The sequence below is a fragment of the Canis aureus genome, chromosome 28 (assembly GCF_053574225.1).
Source record: "Canis aureus isolate CA01 chromosome 28, VMU_Caureus_v.1.0, whole genome shotgun sequence".
NCBI classification, from domain to species: Eukaryota; Metazoa; Chordata; class Mammalia; order Carnivora; family Canidae; genus Canis; species Canis aureus.
The window spans coordinates 35,364,955-35,390,381 of NC_135638.1; the positions used below are offsets into that span (position 1 = coordinate 35,364,955).

General features: G+C 36.1%; 1 long non-coding RNA gene across 3 annotated transcripts; it reads left to right on the plus strand.

Annotated features, from left to right (window-relative positions):
* Nucleotides 1–17,808, plus strand: LOC144300642 (uncharacterized). Of its 3 annotated transcripts, none has more exons than XR_013367411.1 (3): nucleotides 1–433; nucleotides 2,210–2,387; nucleotides 16,366–17,808. It is a non-coding gene; the product is annotated as an uncharacterized LOC144300642 (long non-coding RNA). The 3 variants fall into 3 exon arrangements; XR_013367410.1 differs by having other exon boundaries at nucleotides 1–413; XR_013367412.1 differs by having other exon boundaries at nucleotides 1–413; nucleotides 16,369–17,808.
* Nucleotides 17,809–25,427: the final 7,619 nt, after the last annotated feature.

Here is a 25,427-nt window from a genome sequence, read left to right on the forward strand (position 1 = left end):
CCACCAAGGCTGGTCAAGGTGATAGTGGAGGATGAGAAAAACTCAAAATGGTTAATGCAGGATGGCAAAGATGAGAACTAGTTGTAGCCCCCAGACCAACCATAGCAATGGGGGCTGCAGTTCCTCCTACTAAGCTTTGACTTCTACACTTCCCTTTAAGGAAAGAGGCCCACAGAACCATGAAGAAGTTAGCTCCAGACTGACATGAAGAAGTCAATCTGTGTGAGGCAAAATTTAAACTTTGGTGGGAGTGAAAATGCACTACTCAGGACTCCTGCTCCTGGAGACAGAGTTATCAGATGGTCCCAGCTGCTGCATCCACTGCTGAGCTCTGAAGCCACACTTCTGCTGGCTGCTCTAGCTAGCTATGGCTGGGAATGGTACAAGGGCAAGGCCATCCCCCTCTTGCTGAGGTGTGGGAAGACATCAAGTGGTAACTAGCCTGAGGTTTCCATATTGGCCTGGTCTAATCTTTCTTGGAACTCTGCTGCTGTTCAAGTCTCTTTGGACTTGAGACTTCCCTCTCTATCTCTTTCCTGTGTTGTAGTCTGAAGCCTGTCCTCACCTTCTGTTCCCTCCCTGAAAAATTCTCTTGCACTTCTGATTCCATTTGAGGTCTGCTTCTTAGGGAACTCAAACTAAAGTAATAGAATTAAAATGTTATTTGTTCTCATTTTTTTCTCCTCCTATATGTCTCTGTTATACTGAACAAACTCATTGACCATATCAAACGTACATCTTAAATGTAATTATTCATGAATTAAAGTGTTAGTTTAAGTGGGAACATATACAAATATTTATTGATCTGTAGATGTTCATTTGGTTTGTCAGACCATATAAAGGCAGTGGATTTCCAATATTTTTGTGGGGAAGTATACTCAAGGGATTATTGTCAGAATTGTCTTATGTTGGTCAGGGTTTTATTTTTTAATGATATATTCATTCATTTTAATGTAATCAATCTAGGTGACTATTCATTTAAAATTCACCATGGGGGGATGGGTGCCTGAGTGGGTCAGTCAGTTAAGCGTTTGCCTTTGGCTCAGGTCATGATCCCAGGGTACTAGGATCAAGTCCTGCCTTGGGCTCCCTGCTCTTCAGGGAGTCTGCTTCTCCCTCTTCTTCCACTGCTCTGCCTGCTTGTGCTCTCTCACTCTGTCAAATAAATAAATAAAATATTTTTTTAATTAAAAAATAAAATTCACCAATGGAAGCATTGTCGACTTTCATCAACAATATTTTAACCTATGATTTTCCAATAACTAGTTTTAAATACATATAATCTGTAGGTCTTATAATCTGTGCCTTATCCCTACTGCTGAAGTGTATACATAAGTAATTCCTAAAAAAATTATTTGTCCTCTGATACTAATTATTATCTCTAACTCCTTTTCTCTTGAAACATGGGAACTGTGATACACGTGTTCCTAATAGTCCATAGTCTAAAACAAAAATCAGTTGCAAGCCATTCTATTAGACCAGGAGCAAATTAATTCAATAAGTTGAGATGATAACTTTTTGTAGTATTATTTTCATGATAGCTGCAAATTTTTTTCTTAGATTTTCTTCCTAATATTACTATGTTTTTCAAATCATTTTATTTACCTTTTATTTTTTCTTATATACACTTTTTATTTATTTTATTTTGTATTTTTAAAAATATTTTATTTATTTGAGAGAGAGAAAGAGAGAGTGAGTGGGAGGGAGAGGGAGAGAGAATCTGAGGCAGACTCCACACTGAACTCAGAGCCCGACAAGGGGCTCAATCCTAACCTGGAGATCACCACCTGAGTCAAAGCCAAGAGTTGTCTTCTCAACCAACTAAGCCACCCAGGCAACCCTATTTTATTTTATTTTTTTGAAGTTTTTTATTTATTTATTGAAAGAGAGAGCACACATGCAAGCAGGGGGAGGGGCAGAGGCAGAGGGAGAGAGAATCCCAAGCAGACTCACTGCTGAGCCCAGAGCCCTAATGTGGGGCTCAATTCCAAGACTCCAAGATCACAACATAAACCAAAATCAAGAGTCAGATGCTTAATTGACTGAGTCACTCAGGTGCCCCTTATATATGTTTTTTAAAGGATTTCTGGTTTTACTTTTATATCAGATCTATTTGTTTTGTGAATTGTTTATTGCCTTGTGAATATAGTGTCTATGCTAGTTTAAACTGTTCATTCAGTTGTTTAAAGAGAAATTACTGTCTTCATAGGTACTTTAAACACTCTGTGATTTTTCAAGATCTGAGATGTCAATAAAGCAGCATACACTTTACACATGTACTCCAATGTCAGTCCAAACATCAACATCTAGGAACCAACAATGATGAAATAACAAAAAGGAAAACCCTACCATTTTTTAAAATCTTCACTTAAAATATTACTAACAAGGTATTTTAAAGACTTTTTAAAAAATAATTCTGTACATATTAAACTATTGTTTTAAGTAAATTATTTTTAATTGTTTTTGTTAAAGAAATTTCATGCTAAGTAGGCTGGGACATATGAATGTGCATTCATAAAATTGTCTTCTGGAGTTTCTCCCAACCTCCCCTTTCCCAAATATGCTCTTATGCTGGAATACTTGAGTTTTGTTTTATAAGAATGATCACGTTCCTCAAATGGAAGATGCCTTTGTCTGTTACAGATGTAAACTACACCCCTGCATGGACTCTGGCCAAGTAAAGTACAGCTGTCAAAAAATAACTTAGTGGAAAAAAACTTAATGTCATTATTAATGTCATTATTCATGCAAACACTGAGAAAGAAGCCTTAATAATAGTACATATTACTTCCTAAATCCAGAATTAATATTGGGAAATATTTATTTCAAGTTATTTTTTTCAAAATTTAATACTGAGCACATCATGCTTGTTTCCTCCCAAACTCCCACATAGATGTGAGGATCTTTACTGTGAGGACGTACGGACCGAGTTACCCCATTGAGTGTTCTCTTCTGACTTTATGTACTGCTATTTTTCAATGCTTCAAATATTAACATTCTAGTTCAGATTTCTGTTTAAAGCATAAAACACCCCTTCAATCTGGTGAGTTATAGATTACCTACCTGCTTTAGAACAACGTGAGTAAAAAGAAGAAAATTCACCATGAAGAATTTCTTCTTTCTTCCAAATGAGAAGTAGGTAGTATGGATGGTTAGGGAGGTAATCACTGTCACTTCAAATTAATGTGATCTGGGAAGGGGCTCGCCTCTCCAACCATGCTGTGCTAACCTTTCTCATGCAGGACGGTAATTACCATTGAGTGTGTTTTCTAGATGACAACATATAGTTAGATAGCAAATGATCCTTAGGCAGCCTGTAAGAAATATTTTAACAGGGCTCCTGTAAACTCATTGTAGAATCGAATGCCATGACGCCCTCCCTATGCAATACACTAGTGTCCTGACTCTGAAGCTCATTGGCCAGCCAGCTCTGAGTAACATCATTGATCAACATTCTCCCAAATGGACATAAAAAAAAAACAGAGTCTCCATGGGCCACAGAGACTCCTCCTTTGTGTGTCAGATGGTCTTACTCGCAGTGCCACACATTATGTGGTAAAAATTTCCTCCCTTTGTACTAAATACTTTTTTTGTTTCTTTTTTCTTCTTTATCTTTTTTGGGCATTGAATTTTTTTTAAGATTTTATTTATTTATTCATGAGAGGCATAAAGAAAGGCAGAGACACAGGCAGAGGGCTCCCTGCATGGAGCCTTATTTGGGACTCAGACTCAGGACCCTATCACACCCTGAATGGAAGGCAGATGCTCAACCACTGAGCCACCCAGGCATCCCAGGGCATTGAATTTTTTAAAGTGATCAGTTAAATAACAGCCGTTTGTGGTGAAAAAAAAAAAGTACAGATTTTTAAAATGCATTTAGTAAAGAATGCTAATAGTCTAAAATAGTAAACAGAAATAAAATTGAAATCCCTAATCTCCAAACTAGAGATGTGACCAAGTACACTTGAAATCAAGTGTTTTGGAGAAGGTTCTGCAAGTCTGGCTTGCTTAGCCAGTAACATACCCGATTTAAGAAAGAACTGGGGAGACACTTGGATGGACAAGCATGCTGCCACATTTTCCCACCCACCCACATGGTGTCTAGAAATGCTAGCTCTTCCTCATGTCCTTGGCTTTGAGCCAAAGCTATAAGAAAAAGAAGACCTATATGCAAACTCCAAAATGTAGTAAAAATAAAATGAAATGACATGAAAACTGGGTGACTTGTTTACTACTATTTTTAGTGATTACAAATACTTTTTTTCTTAATAGATTATGTGCGCCTAAATTTTCTCAGGTAGTTTGGCTTCGTGTAGCACATACAGTTGCTTTTGGGTCACTTCCTTTAGCTATCAGTCAAAAAATACAAAGTCATTTTTAAATAACAGCTAATCTGCTGAATGTCAAGATTAGAAACACCATAGAAATGTTATTTTATATTAGTTACATTTTGTTCACTTTCCTATATTTTTTATATCTGCCTGGAAATATTAGTTTAACTGAAATTTATCTTTCTTTTTCTTCCTCTCTCTAATATAAAAGCTTCCTTGCCTAAGCTCTTTTAAATTAATTTATATTTGTAAACAAAAGGTTTAGCTGTAAGTACAAGTATGACTTTGCATTTATAAAAGCCAACACTGATAATAAAATCAAGCATTATGTAAATATGTCAAGCAAGTGATACATATCCTTTTTCTCTCACATTTTACTTTGAAAATTCTCAAATCTATAGAAAATGGAAAGACTGCTACAGTGAACACCTGTGTATCTTTTATGGAGATTCACTAATTATAACATTTTACAACATGCACTTTATCTTTTTTTCCAGGTAGATACACAGATACACACATATATAAATACACACCTACATATATGCATACAAACATACATACTTTTTTTGGTAAGAATTTCAGAATAAGTGGCAAATAAACATCATGACATTTCACCTTTAAATATCTAAGTATGAATAAATAAATAAATAAATAAATAAATAAATAAATATCTAAGTATGTATCTCCTAACATTTTCCTACATAAACACAATACTATTTTCATACCCAAGACATTTGACATTGATACAATATTCCCTATATTACCTAATATTGTATTAGGTACAATATTGTATTAGCAGTATATACTTAAAATTTTGCAGTTACCCAAAATATCATTTATAATTTTTTTTAAATCCTGTATCCAGTCAGGGACCATTTTGTCTCTTCTAATCTAAAATGATCCTTTTCTACCATATTGTGCCTTTGTCATAGTGACATTTTTGGTGTCCAGACTAGTTGTTTTATAGCATGTCCTACAATCTGGGTCCATCTGATTTTATTCCCTCTCATGATTAGACTTGGGTTAGAATTTTTGACAAGAGTACCACAGAGGTGATATGTGCTTTCCATTGCATTCTGTGAGAAGGCACATATGTCATTTGTCCTGTGATTGATAACATCAAGTTTGATAGCTTGGTGAAGATGGAATCTTATCAGACTAGTCACTTTCATTAGTAAATTGTGGTATGATGAAAAAGCACAAGTATCCTGTCCTACAACTTTTTATTCAATGAATATGCCACTTCCACAATAAAGCTTTTAAGAAACAATGTTTTCCTATTTTATGTTTCCATTAACTGGAAATATATATGCAACGCCATAGGGGATGGTAGAGCCAAGCAACAGAAGTCTGGGCTCCTTAAATCACCACACTAAGGAAGGTCGCCTACTGACCTAGGACTCCCATCCTGGGACAATGCATGAGAAATAAAGCTCTACATTGTCAAGACTGACATTTTTGGTATATTTGTAGTTAGAATTATTATAAGTAATACACTTACTTAGTTCAACACTTACAATACTTACTCTTACATCCTTTTGAAGTGCTGGTTTTCATTTGGATTTCTTTTTTTTTAATCCTTGGGTTTGATGGCCATCTATAGCTGTGAAAGACACTTCACAAAATTATGTGTAAATCCAAAGAGAGGAAGTACATTGTTGTTTGTACTAACTGGATTTTGAAATTGATTTTTTCAGTGCCATTCACCCACTGCAAAGATTTTTTTTTGTTGAAATTCAGCTAGTAATTATGTCAATCAGTTGTTCTTATAAACTAACAAAGAAGGTGTTCAATTTACCTTTTAGCAAATAGAATGAATATCCACTGCAATTATTCATTTGAAATTTTTACAGAGGTTAGAAAACGGTGTCCAATTTTTCTAAGTCCATATTCACAAATATTTTTATGAGTAGCACAAATACTGTTTTCAACACCTAATATTATGATGGAGGAAATATTTTTAGGAAGCTATTTTTTATTTATTTTTTAATTTTTATTTATTTATGATAGTCACAGAGAGAGAAAGAGAGAGAGGCAGAGACATAGGCAGAGGGAGAAGCAGGCTCCATGCACCGGAAGCCCGATGTGGGATTCGATCCCGGGTCTCCAGGATCGCGCCCTGGGCCAAAGGCAGGCGCCAAACCGCTGCGCCACCCAGGGATCCCTAGGAAGCTATTTTTTAAATTCTCTTTCTATAGCTTGGGTTTCATTTGAAAAGTAGTAAAATCGCATGCATTTTTTAAAATTTATTTGAATCTTTAGAGAGTTATTAGATGCATTTTAAAAACCGGTGCCTAGTAACATAATACATCAAATTATAGAAAATGTCTGCAAATGTGGAATGCCATTTTTTTATTTTAAAAAGTAATATCTTTAAGTTCAACAACTCTTTTAGCTGCTTTGCCAGGAAATAATAAGTGAATCATATATTTAAAATACTTAATGATCATTTCCTGTTTCAATAAAAAAAACTGCCAATATTCTATCATGTTTTAAAGGTCTTACTGTAAAATTTAACTATATAGATATAGATATTGGCCTGTAGAACTTTGTGCATTTCTGGTTGTGACTTCTTTGCTACAATAACTCGCCTATGAATAATTCAGTGAAAAATTATTGTGAGAAGTTCTAGCTCTTTAGTCTTATCCTGACATCCTTTTTTATTATAGTCAAAGTAACTGCTTCATTAGTGATTACACATTTACATTTTTTCCATGAAATATGGAATTTTTTTCCTTTCAATTCATTTAATTTCAACAATCTGTCAAAAAAGAGCCAATAAACAAATATTGAATTACATTTTGTTGGGTTTTTCAAACCCTCCAACTGCAGACTATAAAAACATCTTGTGCGTCTCTCACTCTGATCACCCTGTTACTTTTCCATATACCACAGGTCACCCATAGATACAAAGCCAGGCGGGAAAGCCGATATGGTCTACTTGGAGCCAGTAGACAGGAGGGCGATGAGGCCTGATGAAGTACTTATGGACAACTTTTTTTTTTTATTAAAAGGATCATTTACTTCTTATACCTTCTCTGGTTCCTCTTTCCTTTAGCGATCCACACAAAAAGTGGCTTTTCTTGCATTTTATAACTGATTTGTTATGCTATTAAATACCACAGCTATGACATATTAGAAACATCTGTTTGCTTACAATTAACTGTGTAGTTAACGTTTGTCCAAAACTGCATGATTTATTCTAATACAAGCTTTTTCAACTTCAAGCAATGTTTTCTCTGCTTATCTCAATAATTTGAGTATTTATTTACTCACAAAGGACTGCACTTTACTTTGCCTTCATGTTGTTATCCATTTGTGACTTCAGCCACTTTCATTGCTATAATAGGAAGAATGAATGTTTCTCTAACAGGATGTGGCTGTTTGTCTTCTGCTATTAGTAAAATCCAAACTTTTAAACCTTTAGCATAAACTTTGGCTAAGTGGATTGTGTGTGAAATAATTTGAACTTGATAAAAATATGTAGACATTTGTTTTTCATAACTTATTTGTTCAGTTTTTAAATGCCTTCCACACTGTTATGGCATGACCTCATACCACTTTTTGTTAGTATCTGAGGATACCATGCATAGTTTAAGAAATTTTTTATCATTAAGGATAGTGAATGCAAATCCATATTCTGAACAGTCTTCTTGATAATTTAGTTTGGTTGTTTGTTTGTTTTGCGGGGGGTTTCTTTGTATGACTTCTTGTCAAATTTCCATTTGTCCTTACCTATTGCATGGCCATGAAACACCACGTATAGGATATAGGTGTTTCTAGATACCTGTCCATTTTGTAAAAGTTCATGTAGTTAAAAGCATGTAATAAATGCCTGATTTCTTCTAACTTTGTTTATTATATGAAACACAGGTGCTAACATTTCTTATTTTTCACACTAAAACCAAATAGATCCAATCAAGATTCTAACATTTTCTTCCCATAATACATTGCATCATGGTACAACCCTTTGGTTTTATAGATCCTTCTTTGGAGACTGAGTGGTATTGCTGGCAAATATAATAGCAGAGACTTTCAGGCGTTGTTTACTATGACAACAGTGAGAATCCAATTTATATTGTGGTCCTATTCACACACGCACACACTCATAAATGAACATTTTTATAGAATAATACTATATATGATGTGCTCTAATGTGTTTATTATCTCATTTCTTTATAGTAGCTTTGACCTACAGTTTGAAAAAGGCTGTGCTATCATGTTCTGCACACCATGCTCCACAAAGAGCGTAGCAGCAAAAAAACAAGTGTTTTTGAGTCAGATTGGCATTGGAAACTCAGTTTGGTCATTATATAGCCTTTTGACAATATAAAGTTTATTTGAAGTTATCTCTTCTGGCTTATTTCATCTGTAAAATGGTGATAATTACAGTTACTTTGTGAGGATTATGACAATAAAATGAAATAATGTATGTAAAGCATCTAGCACTATTCCTGGCACAGAGTGGCACTCAATAAAAAGATGGTAATCATTGTTAGTGGTAGTGTTATAATAGTAATATTCCTGGATTTCTAGTTAAAAAGATGAGTAGGTAAAGAGAAGATAGAAATAGTAACTATGACAGGGGTGCGGAACAATAATGAGGATGCAGGACTAGAGGAGAGAAGACAGAAATGTCAGCATGGACTCTGCTTCTAATCTTATGTTGTTACAGGACTGTCCATTATAGAGCAGTGAGATTCTGCTCAGATTCTACTGCCACTTCTAGAATGTCGGGCAGCCCCGTGTATGTTCTCTCTTTAATCTCACAATAATTCTGTAAAATACTGAAGCAGACCCATTTCACCAATGAGCAAAGTAAGTCTCCAAGGCATTGTTGTTGCCTACAGAAATAGAAATGGCATACACTGGTAGGCCTGTATTTGTGAAATCCTCTGCCCTTTTACCCTTGTCTTTCTGGAATGGACATAGCCAGCCGGCCTAGAAGGTGGTAAGCTGTTACACATGAGTCATAATTCCTCTAACACAAGGAGTCCTGTTTGGCCTGTTTTCCCAAATTCCAAAGTAGTATAAGATAGCTATCCTATAAGAAGCCTACCTGGGGAGTAACAGCTGGAAAATCTGTCTCTTGAAGAATTCAGAAAGGCTTTGATCAATGAAGACAAGAGAGGAGACTCCCGGGAGTGAAGTGAGCAGCTGGCTGGTGCACAAAGCCGGGCTTGGAGCGGCCATGCAGCAGTATCTCCCAGGGACCCGACACAGCATCCTGCCTCTTGATACTTATTTCTATGTCATCTCAGGACTTGCGTGGTTCTGTATCTTCCTCAGCTTTCAGCAATCTTACCAAATTGCATTTGCAAGTTCTCTGTCTTGTTTCTGGTCTTCAAGCTGGGTCCTTGTTGCATAGATAAACTTCAGTTTTACATCCAAGGAACTTTTAAAGCTCTTGTCTCTCCCATGGATTTTAGTTTCTGTTAACTAAATGATGTGTCTTCAAGTTTTGTAATCCATTGCTACATCAATATCTTGTATTGACCTGACCTGTTAACAATTCTACAAATCTATGTCTGTCTGATTGGTATTTTGTTAAAATTAGTAAAGTTATTCTCGAGATCTTATCTCCCAGGAAATGGGAGAAAAGGCATCTTTACAGTGATTTATTTCTACAGTTTTTTATTTGGACAAGTGGCTAATCTATCAGTTTACCACTCACAATGGGACCTCTTCCACCTTGTTAAAGTGTTGACCACAAGTGGTCATTTGTTCTTTTTATTCTTAGGAAAACCCCATATTTTTCTAGAACTATTCAGCCTACTGCAAATTTCCAGTGTTTTGCCATCTCCTAAAAGAAAAGTACATATCAATACTTTATAAACAGGTATCTGATAAAAAAAATTAAATCCCCAAATGCATCAATACCCAAGTAAAGTTCATCAAAATAAATATGCCCTATAATATTTCCTTCAATTGTATTAGGAGTAGCTCTTATATACTTCATTTTTAACTTTTATCTCTTTGAATGTCATTGTGAATTGATGGCATTTTGTAGACACAGATGCAACTCGTTTTAATTAGAAATAGTAACTTAATGTAATTCAACTATTTACATCTTGACTACAAACAACAGCTTTAAGATGGTTCTTTGTCCTTTCAGCATTACCATAGACGTTTTCTTATGTATCATTGCTTATTAGCAATAATAAGAAATTCCTCATACTGCTGGATACTTTCTCAAAATGCTCAAAATGAAATCAGTTACTCTCAAAGAGATCAGATTCTTTTATCTGAAAAATACTCCTAAAGAAAAGTGTGTATTTGTGGTTTTGCATGAGTATTGCCATTGGTCAGGTGATGAGGCCACATTACTGAGAAAGCCATAAATTTTTTTTCAGAAAAATATATGTTAGGACCCAAGTTCACAAGACATGTCCAAATTAACTCTAAAATCACAAAGTCATATTTTTAAAGATTTTGTTCCAATAGATAAATTGCAGTTTATGAGGCACTTGAGTGCTCAGTCTCAATTCAGGTCATGATCTCAAGATTGTGAGATTGAGCCCTACAACTAGCTCCATGCTTAAGATTCTCCCTCTGCTCCTCCCCTGCCTCAAAAGAATTATAGTTTACTATAGCATTTAGATTGTTAACCCCCTGCCTATGAAATAATGAGTTCCATCTGTGTGAAGGTCTACTACATTGACTAGAGAAATTATCATCCTTTCACTGTTGATAAGAAACATCCTAGAAGAATGAAATGCAGAGCATTATCCAAAAGCTTTGATCCGTCAGTGATATGTTAGGTATAACCATTTAAATGTAACAAATTAATATATAAACAGAGGGTCCACTCTGAGCATTTATGTAGCTTAATTCCTCTCTCCAGACATAGGCCAGAATAGAAAAGAAACTTCACCTATAGCACTGTGCCCTCAACATGCAACTGTAAAATGACAAAAAACCCAAATAGAATAAAAAGGCATTATTAACGAGGATCTTTCCATAGTAGAACTCAAAGCACATTTGGTTGTTGGCATTGTTTCTAAAATAGGATGATATCTGAGCAGTTTTGCTTCCTTTCAACACTGCTACAGGGAACATCCCAAAGCCCAGTCTCTGGAAAGCGATTCGGAGCAGATACACTGAATTCCCCAGGCGTCTGCCAAGATTCTCTGGCATTTGGGACTTGGCAGAGTGTTGCAAAATAAATTTTCTTAGACAATTCTGGGGTTTGCTACATACCAAAATGTCTGAACAGTAGTTCCAAATGTTCCTCTGACCACAGGTTTTCCTCCACATCTCTCGATGAGGCTTTTTCACCGGCCTGGGTTTGCGCGTAGCCAAAAAAAAAAAAAAAAAGAATGCCGTGTTTCCTTGACTGTTTGCGTCAAACTTTTCAAATTCTCTTTAAAACACTAACATATGTTTAAACGAATGCTTTTAAAAGTAAACCTACCAAATATGGGTCATTTTTAAAAAGACGTTATGTTTTGTAGAGTGGTTACAAGTTCACAGAAAAGTCAAGAGTGGCACAGAGATTGGCCCCATCCCCCATGCCCTCCAGACATCCCCAGCCTCCCCCACCATCGACATCGCCACCAGATGATGTATTTTTTACAATTGATGAACCCTCACTGGCAATCACTATCACCCAGATTTCATAGTTTACATTAGGGTTCACTCTTGGTATTGTATATTCTGTGTGAGTTTGGACAAATGCATAATGACATATATCCAACATTATAATATCATACAGTATGTATCATACTATCATACATTGTAGTATCATACATATAGTATCATCATACAGAGTATCATCTGCCCTAAAAATCCTGTGTTTCACCTATTCATTCCCTTCTTCCCCCCTCCCCAGTGCCTGGCAACCTCTGATATTTTTGCTGTCTCTATAGTTTTGCTTCTTCCAGAATGTCCAATGGTTGAAATCATGCAGTATGTAGGCTTTCAGGTTAGTAATATGAGTAACAGATTAGCAATGAGGCTTTCATTTAATAATACACATTTAAGGTTCTTCCAAGTCTTTCCACGGTTTGATAGTTCATTTCTTTTTAGTGCTGAATAATAATTTCATTGTCTGGATGTGCCACATTTCATTTATTAATTCACCCACTGATAGACATCTTAGCTGCTTCAATGTTTTGGCAATCACAAATAAAGGTGCTATAAAAATCTGCGTGCAGGGTTATGCAGGGTTATGTGTACGATTGCTGGATCCTATGATATGTAAGAATGTGTCCAGTTTTGTAAGAAACCACCAAACTGTCTTCCAAAGTGGCTCTACCATTTTGCATTCCCACCAGCAATGAATGGAATTCCTGTTGTTCCATATCTTCTCCAGCACTGGTTGTTATCAGTGTTCAGGATTTTGGCCATTCTGATAGGTATATAATGGTATCTCATTGTCATTTTAATGTGCATTTCCCTAGTAACATAGGATGTGGAGCGTATTTCATACACTTATTTGCCATTTGCGTATCTTCTTTCATGAGATGTCTGTTAAGGTCTTTGGCACAGTTTTTCATTGGGTACATATCATAAGCATTTCTCAGTTATCCCCCCTACTCCCCTTAGGTGTAGGACAGGATGGTTAGAACTTGCTGGAGTTGATCATTTTTCTTTTCTGCCAGGTCAGTTAGGCTCCGATGAAACCCCAACAGGCAGGTTAAGTAGTTTCTCCCTAGGGTTGATCTTGTTGGGGAGACTGGAGTGCTCTGGTGTATTTCAAAAGTGGTTCTCCATTTCCCTTCTTCCTGCTAGAAGCATGGGATTTTTTTTTCCTTCATACCTACTGGGAGAACTTGATGGCCAAGGTCCTGGAGGTAAAACACAAAATTTCCTCCTCCCCTCCCCACAGGACCATGTGCTTTTGGTGTTTTTATGTTTTTAGCTCTCAGACTTGTCCACTCTGAGCATCCAGTAATTCCTCAAGTACGGTTTAGCTTTTCCTACACTGCTGCAGTTCCTCTACAGATTGCAGCTCCTGAGTTTCTGCTCTGGTGGGTTGCAAATCTGTTTTTGCTTCTTGCTTTCTCTAACATTTGGGGGTAGACTTTTGCCCTGAAACTTCACTTCTCTTACAGATCTAAGAAATATTATTCGTTTTTCAGTTTGTCCAAATTTTGGGACAAGTGGTGATGTCCAAGTTTCCTATGTGAAACCAGAAACTGGAATTCCCTGTGTTACTTTTCAAATTTTTAATTATTTATGCAGCAGATTCACACTTAGTCCAACACAACTATGGGGACTATCACTTGCCAGGGGAGTATGTGGCCTGTCACATTGCGATTTATAAAATATATATGTTTGGTTATTCAGATGACCAAAACATATTCCTTATATGTATTTGGTCTTCATCCAGTTCCTCACCCACAACTCCTAAAACTCTTGGACTTTCCTGGTAAGGAAGGCAATGAAAGTTATCTTTTGTCATGTTAATGGTGGTGACACCTGGACATTCCACCCTCCCTTCCCCCAACAGCTGGGGCTTCTTGCCAGGAAGATCAACCAAGCATATGGATTAGAGCTTCCCAGACCTCTAGGGAGGGGAGAGAGGCTAGAGGTTGAAACAGCCAATGGCCAATCACTTAGTAAATCATGACTATGCGGTGAAGCCTTCACAAGAGCCCTAAAAGGACCAGGTTCCCAGACATTCCATGTTGGTGAACCCAATGGAAATGCCAGAAAAGTGGTGCTCCTGGAGAGGGCATGGAAGCTTCATGCCTCTTCACCATGCCTCATTACATATGCCTTCCTCTGGCTGCTGATTTTTATCCTTTATCACATCCTTAAATAAACTGGTGAACCTAAGTGTTTCCCTGAGTTCTGGGAGCTACTCCAGCACAGAGGTCACTGGAACCTCCAATCTGCAGCCAATGTTCAGAAGTAACAGGTTAACAGCCTGGGGCTTGAAACTAGCCTCCAAAGTGGGGGATTAGGGCAGTATTGTGTGACTGAACTCTTAATCTGTAGAATTTGATACTATCTCTGAATGGATAGTGTCAGAGTGTAGCTGAATTCTCAGACCCCTTGCAAGTATCTAAGGATTACTTTGTGATTGTGGGGAGGACCCCTCCCCCCACGTTGGAACTGACTTCACTTGCTTCTTCTTCTTTTATCACAGCAGGGTGACTGTTTACTTCTAAGCTTCAAAATAATCATTATCCACAATTGTCAATATTGTTTATGGTAGGTGATACAGAGGGAATTACATTGTGTAATGGTTTTTTCCCTCCATAGTGCAGTAGATAACATTTGCTGATCTCAAAGCACTGTGTGTGCTCATGACCAGATTTAAGTGTCAAAATGAGTGGTAAAGACATTTACATTAGCAGAGTTCAGAGAACGGTAAAATGGCTTTGTGAAGCACAGAGAGGGGTGTTGGAGGAAGCAGGGCTTGCAAGTGCCATGAGAAGATGAATGCATTCTGCATACTTAGAGAGGACAATAGACACTGAATAGAAGGGGAGTAGCATTGACAAGGAGCATGGACTGTCAACAAGGCATCAGGAAGCTGGTTGGGTCAAAGGGAAGAGTTGAGTGGGGAAGAAAGTATAGGTGGGGTGAGAAATATGCGACAAATTATGGAGGGTGTAGGAAAAGTAAGGGAGTTAACAGCCATCAGGCACTTTTTTATGCTGGTCCCTCTGCTGACATATTACCTCTCAGTTGCCTTTTATCGCATCCTGGGAGGGAGGCATGATCAATGAGGAAACAGGCAGAGAGAATGAGCAACTCACCTGGGCCATACAGCTTGGTTGTTTTCACTCTTTTTGCTTCATTCCTCCAAGGAATTCTAAAACTGTATTATCTCACACATGGAAATTTGTTTTCCATTTTGAGTATAAATAAGCTTATATTCATTAAAATGTAGAAAACAGTAAACAGTTTATGAGGTGATGTATACAATAAGATTAATATTTTATAAAAACAATTTGATCATGGGTTTAAACTAACTTGCATGAATATTGAACACACTGGGGAAAAGTTATGTAAAATTTTTATTTATGCATTTTATATAATGTGTCTTGAAAGCTTTCGTTAGTCCTGGACAATTAGGTAAATTTAGGCTATAATTGGAAATGTGCTCCTCTGGAAACTATAATTTTTTTCCAAGTGAAATTAAAGAAACATTGGGATCTAAATTATTAAGAGTGATAAGACTTTCATTGGAATTATAACTTCTGGAAATCTTCCTTTGAGTGCTTGCTGATCCAGTTATAAGTGAATACACGAGAGAAAGTAAAGGTTTGTCCTTCCTTCAGACTAATTTCACCAGGAGCCAGTTATCTATCTGGTTGAAACACAAGGAAGAAGGCATGTTTACTTCCTGGGAAGATTATGATGCTTCTTCAGAAAACACACCACTAATATTCTAATGGAAATGATAATTCAAATAAGTCACAAAAAATCAAAGCAAATGCAAAACCAACTGTGCAAGAAAGTCAGGCCATTTAATTTCGTGAAACTATCAGAAATTTTGGTTGACATAACCTGCAGTGGTCAGTGTCACATTTGAGTTGGTTGCTTTGACATCTTGTGCACATCAAAGGTACAGAGCAGGATTGCTAGTTGGAGGGGGCCTATGGTCCAGATGAGAGTGTATGGTTAGGATGTGTTGTTGCCTTATTTTCCCATTTAACACTCAATTTCTTGGTCAGCAAGAGGGCTAGTTCATGGCTGCAGTACCATTATCATCACTGTCTATTTACTTAGATCTTTATTCTAAAAAATAAAAGGCATATGAAGAGGCATCCACTGAAATAGTCTATTGATTGCTAATTCTAAATTAATTTAGTGTTTCTGCATATGTCAACCACTGCTAGCTGCCTAACAACAACTCATATTCCCTGATTTTGCTTATGACAGAATATGCCCAGCCAAATATTTATATACTCTGGCCTCCTTTGCAACTTGGGGATTGTCAGGGGTTTCAGTTCTGGCTAAAGAGATATGATCACAAGCCACTAGGGGAGAGAGGGTGTTGCTGCTCTTAACAAGAACAGATTAGCTGACATAAATCACTTTTCCCTTTCTCCTATGTGCTTCTTCTTGCTTGAAGCAGGTGAAAACCCAGCACCAGCGTTGTTCTTCAAAACATGAGACTATGGCTGTCACCCTAAAGGTGGTGGAGACGAGAACTGGAAAGGGGTTGAATACCCAGTGACATCATGGAGTCACCACACAATACCTGGGCCACCTAACTTGGAAGTTACACTTTGTGAGTGAAAAGTAACCCCCTCTTTTGGTTAAGTCAAAAAGCCATTCTGCACAGCATCACTGGATACATTCCTACCTTTGGGACAATTGGGACACTTTTAAAGTAAAAGCATGACTTTAAAGCCTTTCCATTTTTTAAATATAAGATGGTATTACAGCACAAAATACACATCATGACAAATTTGAAAGAAGCCAGACAAAAGAAACAAGTTAGGAAAGTGAAAACATGTAAGAAGCCAGATTTTATGTGACTTCTCTAAAAATTCTATGGAGCTACCAGAGAGTCAAATTGTAGTCAGTGTCTGTCATTGACCCCATTCGGTGGAAATCCTAATAGGGAAAATGAGTCTTTACATTAGATGATAAACAATTAAGTCTTTAATTTTCAAAATACACATGGCCAGAGAAAGGAAATATCTCTTCTTTTGATAGAAAATAACGTTATCTGCCAAAATCCTGGAGTTGAATGCCAAGAACTAGATGAGTCAAAATTTGCTGGCAAAAATAAATGTACACGTTTCAAAATTAATCATAGTTTTGAAAGACGCCTCTGATATACACTTTCTGTTTGTGATCCCTAGGAGTGTGACTATACCATTGAAGCTAAGAGCCACACAGAGCACTTGAAAATATAGTGTTAGATTCTAAAAGCAGAGGGGCATAATCATCTCAGTATTTTACCTTGGATTCATAGAGATATAGTTTGCTCACATGGGAGGGCACCTTCCCAGGGTAACCATTGTAGACAAGCAGGTTTACTGCATATTGTTTAACTGGAAAGAAAGCACATGCTCAGGAAACTGAAACTGACCAAAATCTCTGGTGTGAATGCACAATTCAAAAGGTGTGCTGAGATTACACACAACGAAAGCATCTTTTGCTAACCTCTATCAACATATCCCTTTCCTCTTCCATGTTCTTGGACCTTTGCATTAATATGATAATGTCTCAAAGTTCTTTGAGCTATTCAATCAATCCTTTGTCTAAATACCTTCCTACATTGATATTCAACACACAAACCAGAATTAATGCAGTGCACCTCTGACCTGAAGAAATAGTTATAGAAAAAGGAAGAAGAACCTCATGTCACATCTGTAAAAACTTACAGCTAGTGTTTTGTCTTTTTTACATGAAGTGATTGAAAGATAATTCTCTAGGAAAATGAGATTCTACCCCTGCCCCTTTATTCCCCACCTTTGGATGTATGTGACATGGATAATGAACTAGCAGGTGAAGATTAATTCATACAACAAACTTTCTCAGTGCTGAGAAGAATCAAGACACTATGCGGGATACAAAATATATGTTCTCACTGATGGTGTGTTCCAATCACTGTCCGAGTTTTCTTTCCTTTGTTATTCTTTTTTTCCCCTTTGTTATTCTTAAAAGTTTTTATTATATTTTGACCTTAACATTCTAACTAGATAATTCAAAAGATTTCTATTCATTTTAGAATATTGCATTTCAAAAAATAACTTGGAAAACCAACTTGATTTCTTAGTCTCTTCTTTTTCTTAATTATTTAATTCAGTGTTGGGTTCTGATTATAGATACATTGGAATTTTTTCTTTTTTTAAGATTTTATTTATTTATTTGAGACATAGACAGTGTGTGTGCCCACACACAAGCGAGTGTGGGGGTGGGGCAGAGAAAGGATGAAGCAGACTCATCTTTGAGCAGGGAGCCTGACAAGAGGCTCCATCCCAGGACCCTGGGATCATGATCTGATCTGAAGGCAGATGCTTAACAGACTGAACCACCCAGGTGCCCTGGAAATTTTTTCCTAAATACTAAGAAGGTTCAACAAGTATTTTGATTAATTTTTTATAATATTCAAGAAGGATGAGACAAAGTGTGAATTCTGAAGTTATATAAAATGAAAGACCTCAAGCAGTGTGACATGTGTTGAGATTGTAAACTGGTCTACATTTTGGACTCCAATCTTAGTGATCTAAATCACTTATAAATTGAAAAAAAAGAAAAAACCCAAACCAAACAAAACAAAGCCAAAGACAAGGAAATAATGGTCTTTTAGAGAGGAAAGAATTCATTTTTTTCATATTTCAAAATTCAAATGCAGGCTGTCTCAAGTGAAATTCTAGGAAGTAAAACAAGCAGTTTGAAAATTACAGCCATTTTCTCCATGTTTCTCCCAGCCTGATTCAATATTCAAAAGTGTACCCAAGGAATGTCCATTATTCTTTCTTCAGTGAACCCTGATATTTTTGATCAAGAAGACCATTGAGAATTACCATGTTTGGAAATCTGTTATCAACTAACTAAGGATATGACCAAATCTCCAAACATGGATGATTTCTGAAATGTCAATAGCTCTTTGGGACTACACACACACATACACACACACACACACACACACACACACACTTGCTTTGAGAAACAGGGGTTTATTGAAATAAGCTTAAATAATAGTACAGAAAACTCCACTAGTGAACCTAGTATTTTTTATTTTCTCAAAGAGAGGGCTAAGATTTCTTTTTAAAAATAGTAAAATAAGGATTAGACACAGATTAAATTCGTCATGAAGGCAGTTCTATTTTAACATGTTGGTTTTGTTTCATTATTTTAGAAATTAAATTGTGCTTTGAGAAGGATCGTATGTGTTACTGCTGGAAAATAATATGAAATTAATCTAAAATAATGAAAGAAGTTAAATAGCAACTTCTTCCTAAATGTCCCTAATATATTTAACATATAACAAAGTGGTGTGGTCAGCCTACAGGTAATTATGTTATATTTTGATACACCGTCTCTTTTTTGAAACTGCTGCAGCCTGCTGAGCTATACTGCTCCAACTCTGAAAACCTCAGCTTATAATTAAAGAACAAGCAAATTTGAGATGCTAAAGAAGAGACATAACACTGTAACATACCAATTGATTTGAAAATGAGTGTTTTTTGGCAGCTTGTGAATATTTTTGTGTGCATTTAACTTGTATCGATCTCCTTCACTTCTTAAACATACATCGATATGGTTCAAATCATCCTATCGTGTTTGATTGGGACCTTTGAGAATCTTGTATAGATTAAAAAAATTTTAAAGGTGAAAAGATGAAAGCACAGGGACTCTCAGTGAGTTGCCCATGGGTACAGTGCTGGTTGGAGGGGAGAGAGGATGGAAACTTGGAGACCCTGAGTTTCAGTCAGGGACTCTCACCTCCACTACTCTGAGAGGTACTTAGTAATTTTAAGCAACGCCACTGTCAATGATAAACTGTGTTTTCAAAAACTTCCATGCTCTGTTTAAAGTTCTACTAAGCATATCATTGCTTGTCAGTTGTCAGGACATACATAACTAAGTAAGGTGACACATGATCGCTTGTGAAGGAAGACAGGCAGTGTATCTTCAAGGAGAACTGGAGGCCCCATCAATTATTACAGCCTCTAAATACTCAGCATTCAGCCTGCATGAGCTCATAGGGCCACGGAGAATGATTTAGAATTGATTTTAAGTCTCAGTAGCTGAGAACAAGCATGCAAAGAGTACAGAAGGAAACCCAAACTTGGGAAACCACTTAATCTTACCACCAGCAGGATAGATGAAAGAAAAAGAAAAGCCTTGTTTTTCCTGAAGGTATTTTTCTTCAGAAGCAATAGAACTGGAAAACAGTACAAGCTCAATTAGTAATCAAGCAGTTTATAAAGGACAAAAAGAAAACTTGTGAAGATCCACTCATCTTAGGGTGAGAGCTGTGGAACTACTACCAACATTCTACTGCATTCTAATAAAGAAGCTAATACTTTTCCTTTACTTTTTATCCTTGAGGCAAGTAGAGCAATTATTTGTCTCCATTAGATTTCTACATTATATTAACATGAGAGGTCAATGCCTGAGGAAAAAAGTACTTGTTAAGTTTCATCTGCAAAGATTCTATTCTTAAGTATCCAGTACTAGTTCATGTTATTTTGTTTTTGTTCTTATCTATCAGTGTAACAGCACTATTTTAGATGGTAAATTTTTAAGCACTACTTTCTTTATGCCTAACCTGTCTCCTAACCTGTTGCTTCTAGCAATCTCAGCGTTCGCTGGTTCCATCCACAACCACTTGACCTTCTCAAGCCCAAGTCTTCACCTTCCACTTCCCACCTTCAAGGACAAACTCTGAGCTTAGTTATCATCTGAGTCCTCCAACCTCTGGAGTCTTCAGGAGACCTCTAAGGTCTCCAGGATCACTCTCTCTCTACCGACCAAACACAGACTACTGCTCAATGTCATCCCACCACATCTGCTCATTCACTCCCCTAACCTCCTTAATTTTTTTTTTTTTTTTTTTTTTACCTCCTTAATTTTTTTTTGCCAGTTAGCCATTAACCAGTTGTGCTGGGCTCACTTCATCTCCTAACTTAGTTCATAATGGCAGTTACTGGAACAGGAACATTTCTTTCCCATCATCCTCAGTTCCCTTTCTCATTTTTTCCTCTGCTCCACCCATTTTATCAATTACTATCAAAACTGAAGCATAACTATTCAGTGCCCGCATTCAGCTTTCTCTTTTTGTGAATTACCTGTTCATGCCTGTTAGCCATTTATCTATGAGGGTTTCTGTCTTTCTTAATCTGGATAATTTCTTATCTGTTATATGAATTGCATTAGTTTAATCTAATTAATTAATATTTGATGTATGAATGCATCAAATGTATGAATTGCAAGCATTTTCTCTCAAGGCTTCTATTTTAACCCATACATAGTGTATTTTATTTTACAGAAATTTTAAGTGTTAATATGGTTAAATTTTTAAATCTTTGCATCTTGATTAAGATATCTTACTTTACTGTGAAATGAAAGCATTGACATATTTTCTTCTGACATTTCTATTTTATTTTTCACATTTTCATGTTATACAGAACTGGAGTTTATTTTCCTTAGGTGGAGATTGGATTTTACCTTCTTCAATATTGCCAGTCAGTTATCCACTCATTAAAAGTTTGTCCATAATCACTTATTTGTGATGACACTGTCATATTCCAGGATTTATTTCTGGGTCCTTTATTTTGCTTGTTCCATTAGATTTCACTTGTGTCTATTCTACATGATCTTAATAATAAGCTTAATAATGCACATTGGTACATAGGAGGGTTGTTCCCAAATGTTCTCCAAAATTGTCTTGGCTTTTTTTGGTCTTCTATTATTTCACATGAATTTGAGAATTGGCTGAATTCCAAGAAAAGAAAGGAAAGAAAGAAAGAAAGAAAGAAAGAAAGAAAGAAAGAAAGAAAGAAGAAAGAAAGAAAAAGAAAGGAAGAAAGAAAAAGAAAGAAAGAAAGAGAAAGAAAGAAAGAAGAAAGAAAGAAAGAAAGAAAGAAAGAAAGAAAGAAAGAAAGAAAGAAAGAAAGAAAGAAAGAAAAAGAAAGGGGGAGAGAGGGAGAAAGGAGGGAAAACAGAGGAAGATAAATGTATAGATTTGTTGGTATTTTCTTAAAATGAAAACAAATTCTATTTTTTTTTTTTTTTTTTAGATTTTATTTATTTATTCATGAGAGACACAGAGAGAGAAAGAGGCAGAGACACAGACAGAGGGAGAAGCAGGCTCCATGCCGGGAGCCTGACATGGGACTCCATCTAAGGTCTCCAGGATCATGCCCTGGGCTGAAGGTGGCGCTAAACTGCTGAGCCACCTGGGCTGCCTGAAAATGAATTCTTTAGATTAAGGTGATTATTAAATTATCCAAGCTATGAATATGGTATTGCTCTCCATATATTTAAGCACAATTTTCTCTTTTTCAATAGCTTTCTTTTCTTCTCCACCTTTTGTTGGATTTATCCCCATAGCTTGATGATTTTTTTCCTTTGATATATTATATTTTCTAATTACTGATTGCTAGTATATAGGAATATAGTTAATCTTTATATACTAATCTTAAATCCAACATGATTTCTAAATCTTTCTTAATTGTTCGTATATAATTCTTTTGGAATTTCTATGTAGATAATCATATCATTTGTGAATAAAGACAATTTTTCTTCTACCCTGATGCATATTCTTTTAATTTTTCTTTCATTATTATTTACTATAGATATTCTCAAGCTGAGAAAGTTCCCTGTATTCTTTGTTTTCTAAGATTTTTTTCTTTAACATTTGTGTGTGGTTAATTTGATCCAGTTGGTTGCAGCACCTTTGAATATATTTCTTTTTTAATTTTTATTTATTTATGATAGTCACACAGAGAGAGAGAGAGAGAGGCAGAGACACAGGCAGAGGGAGAAGCAGGCTCCATGCACCGGGAGCCCGACGTGGGATTTGATCCTGGGTCTCCAGGATCGCGCCCTGGGCCAAAGGCAGGCGCCAAACCGCTGCGCCACCCAGGGATCCCCTGCAGCACCTTTGAGACATTTAAGGTTAGAGAAGGCTCTATTTGACACTGATGCTCTAGCAACTTAATACCTCAACTGCCCTCACTGTTAACCAAATGAGACACAGGACTCTTCTAAATACTACAGACAGAATTTTAAATTCTCTTCACACTAGCTCTTATTCTTACAGCACAATGACCTACTCATTATAGGAGATAGATTCTATAGATCTCCAAAAACTCAATACAAGAAACTACATTAAATACTCTCCTTGAACCTAGAGCTTCTCAACTTTCTCTCTCTACCTACAATATGAACTGTCAGGAGTTAGGAGCCTCCAGCGGATTGTCCTAAAATACATGTTCTCCCTTTGTCAAATAATCCCCAGACGATACCATGAAATCCATTTCTTTTTCCTACAACTTCTCAACAGAGGAATTAGAAATGAGTGGGACAGAGGTGAGTTGCCAACTGGGGTATGATGGCAGTGATGGGTATCCCATCAGCACATTCTGATCTTATAGGGAGATGGCTTTTCCTCTGGTCATGTAATATCTTCAACAAGTTTTTCTAATGTCAAACCAGACAGGGTTGCTGAAATAAAGCCAATTTATAACATATTGGCACCATTTCTAAACTCATTTGGTAAATATTTAATTTAGAATTTTACACTCTCGTTCATATAAATATATATATATATACACACACATATATATGTGTTTCACACAGATATAAATATATTTGTTGAATATACATTATATAAAACTTTTATATACAAATGTTTTATATAAATTAATGTAGTTTCTCCCATTTGTTTTCTTGCCAGAAGCATGTCTGTTTTATTAATTCCTTCACACAGATAGCTTTTGGTTTTATTGATGCTATTTATTATTTCTGAGATTTTAAAAATTATTTTCTGCTTTTTTTCTTTATTATTTCTTTCCTCCACCTTTCTTCAAGTTTATGTTTTTCCCCTATTTTCAGAAATGGTGGGGTCATTAATTTTTAATCTTTCTCCTTTTGAAATAAGACAACCTATGTCCTTCAAAGGAAATTTTGCCACATCTCAAAAGATTTGATATATGCAGTGGTTTTTGTTGTTTACTTCTGAAGACTTTATAATGACCCTTAGTTTGAGGATCCATATAATATTTATGCATGCTTTTAAATATCCACATATGAGTTTTAGCACCATTTTCCTTTTATTTCTGTTTTTGTCTTGCTTTTGATTGTTCATTTCATTGCATGTTGCTAAGAATGTGTTTAGCACATTCTTATCTCAGGAAATCTCATGATTTCCTCAGCTCTATCTTTCAGTCATGTTGTCTCACTTTCAGTGAGTACATTTTTATTTCTGGTAATTCTGCTTGGCCTTGTTTTCAATCAACCTATTTCTAAAATATTGTCCAATTTATTTATGGGGTATTCTTTCTTCTATCTTATACTCACTTCAAGTATAATTATAATGTCAGAGAGTTCATTTCCAGGAGGGTTAATTCTGGTGTTTATGATATTTACTTCCTTCTATCATGACCCACTTTCTTTATGTGGTGTGTTAAGAGTTTTTATGGCTCTCATCTTCACCTAAGCTATGTTCCCCTATGGAAATCTAACATGCTGGATTCTGGGAAATCCTGTGAATCCAGGGTTGTGAACACCTTCCATGTAAGCTGCTTAGCACTGCATTTATCCTGAAACCTGGTGGGAATCTGCTTTCAGATAAACTCTGTGGTTCATTCATATGGACAACTAATATTTAACAAGGAAGCCAAGAACACTCAATTGAGAAAAGACAATGGTGCTGGGATAATTGGATATTCCCATGTAACAGAATGGAACTGAACCCATATTATATAAACTCGCAACAATTGACTCAAAATGGATTAAATACTTAAATGTAAGACCTGAAACCCTGAAACTGTGAAAAGAAAATATAGGAATAAAGTTATTTTTGACGTGGGTCTTCATAATGATTTTTTGGATATGCCACCTAAAACATAAACAACCAAATAAAAAGGAAACAAGTGGGAAAACATCAAACTGAACAGCTTCTGCACAGCAAAAGAAATGATCAACAAAGTGGGAAGACAACTTATGGAATGGGGAAAAAATATTTGCAAGCCATATCTGGGGTTAATATCTAAGATATATAAAGAACTCATACAACTCAGTGGCAAAAAATCAAATAGCGCAATTGCAAAAATGGGCAAGGTTTCTGAATAGGTGTTTCTCAAAAGAAGAGATATGAGAAGCCAACAGGTACTAGAAAAAAGATGCTCAACATCACTAGTCATTAGGAAAATGCAAATTAAGACCACAATAAGATATCACCTCATGTTGATAGAATAGCCATTATCAAAAGAACAAGAGATATAAAATGCAAGGGAGATCTTGTGCACTGTTGGTGGGATTGTAAATTGCTACAGCCACTATGGAAAGAAAAGGATCCTTAAAACATTAAAAATAAAAGTACAAGTAAAACATAAAAAATAAACTGAGCAAAAAAATAAAAAATAAAAAAAAAATAAACCGAGCAATTCTGCTTCTAGGAATATATCCAAGAAAATGAAAACACAAACATGAAAAGATATCTGC